Raw genomic sequence first — 2,140 nt, forward strand, 5'->3', positions numbered from 1 at the left:
GTCACCGCCCCGGGCGGCCGGCGGCGCCAGCGCTTGGTCCTCGCGTTTGGCGGCGGTGCGGGCTCAGCGACCCCGACTCGGTGCTGAGCTGGCTCTTCAGCCTCGTCTGTTTCGGGGATTCTCAGGGGCCCTTTCGAGTCTTGCGGTTGCTTGACCAAAAAACCATTTCAGTGTGTAACATTTAGGTTTTCCTAAGAAGGAAACGATACAAGTCTGTCTCCTAGTCTTGTAGCAAGATGTTCGGAAGTTGGTAAAGTGTTTCGATTTAACGTAGAGATTCAGTACCCCGATGCGTAGTGAAAAGCAGACTTCGCAGGAGGAACCGCCGAGTTACCTTCTCCCCACGGTCCCAGCTCGTCCTGCGGCGCGGGGGAGAGTGATCGCTGCTGGGGAAGATGCCACCGGCGCTCGTCTTGAGGCGAGGACCGCTGTGCACCGGGGCCCCGCACTCGACAGAGCTTTGGTTCTCCCCAGAATGTTAGTGTGATTTTTATAGAGCCCAATACTAGTGTCCTTAGTGACACCCCAAGTATCTTAGGGAAGACTTGAAGGTTTACGCAAAGGGGACCCTAGGGAACAAGGCGGAAGGACGTGGCCATAAAGGAATCCTGTTCGAATTCCCAAACCGACGTAATAGCGTTGCCTCTGCGGTTCCCAGGCGCTTCTCCTGTCTGGTTCCTAAATGCCGGGACTGTGTTTTGGATTTGTTGAGGTAGCGCAGTATAGTGGACACGTCCTTTATTCGGATTTAAAGGGCTCCTTTTCTAACTCTTAGGGCCATAACCGAGGGTGTTGGTCAAGACCAGGCTCTGGAACCTGACCAGCTTTAGAACAAACCCGGCCTGTGTGGCTTCATAGCCGGATGACCCTGGGCCAGGCCTCTCTGTGCCTCAGTTTCCTCGTCTCTACAGCTGGGGTGTCAGAGTTGTGATGAAGGTATAAACATGTATGCGTCTGCACACAAGAGTATGGTGTAAGGGAGTAGGTCAGTACACAGGTCAGCAAGATGATAAACAGTACTTCAGATCTCTGGAATTTCAGGATACGTGATCACACTCAGTTGAAAATATTTCATAGGTACCTACTGTTTTCAAGGTGGGATAGAAAGTAACAGGCCCTGCTCTTAAAGGTGATGGAAGGACACAGGGGTCTAACTCTGAGCTTTAGTAAGTTTGGAGGGACTTTAGAATCCGTGACAGAAAGCGGGGGTTAGAACAGCAGGTTGGGCTTGAGGAGGGTTCTTCCGGTGGGGGCAGTGCCCCACGTGGGGAAACCTGGCTGTTGTTTTCTAGGGAACACAGTGGGGTCCAGAAGAAGTGACATATTCAGTCACTGTTCCAAAGGTGGGACCAGTGAGACTTGGCACTGAGGGAGAGGGGACGGGGGAGGGGGAGGTCTGGAGGCCAAGGGGAGAGTCAGTCCAGGCTGCGAGCGGGGCACGTGGGAGGAGCCAAGGGCTGGGCGAGGCCTGTCCGTGTCTGGCATGGGAGCTGGCACACAGGCCAGGCTGTGCAGTTGCCGTGGGTTAAATCACACTTGTCCATTTTTTGTGCCTGCGTTTTATTACTTTCTGGGTTAGTTTGGTTTTCTCTCCTGTGATATCCCGCAGTGAGCTTTGTATAAAAAATAACTGGGATCTTTAATAGCGGTTTCTGTTTCTATTTTAAATACTTTTGTTCGTATATTCCAAGAAACATTAGCGAGTGCCAGCCAAGAATTAATTTATTGACGTGGTCCTCTGCAGGTTCTCAGTAAAAGTCAAAGGAAGATCTAGATCATGTATCAAACATGTTAACACAAACACATTCCATGTGGGATATGCTTGTGTGTCACCTCCTCCTGAAAATCTCCATTAATAGTATGTCCTACCCCAGAGAACTTTCTGGAGGAGTCTTTATCCTCCGTGTTAGTGAGGACTCTTGGTTGCATACTTCACTCACATTGGCCGACTGAAGAGCATCGACAGGCTTAGTCGCTGGAGAGTAACCGGAAGTCCATGAGTTGTTCGGGCTTTAAGTCCTGAGGCTCACAGGGTGTCTCTGCCTCTCTCAGCACTGCTTCCCCGTGTCAGCTCCACTCCCTGCCTGGATCTCCCCTCTGGTGGCCTCCAGGAGCCCCCCCCCCCCCCCACACCACTCAC

Source organism: Neophocaena asiaeorientalis, unplaced genomic scaffold (assembly GCF_003031525.2).
Source record: "Neophocaena asiaeorientalis asiaeorientalis breed wild unplaced genomic scaffold, Neophocaena_asiaeorientalis_V1.1 scaffold489, whole genome shotgun sequence".
Classification (NCBI taxonomy): Eukaryota; Metazoa; Chordata; class Mammalia; order Artiodactyla; family Phocoenidae; genus Neophocaena; species Neophocaena asiaeorientalis.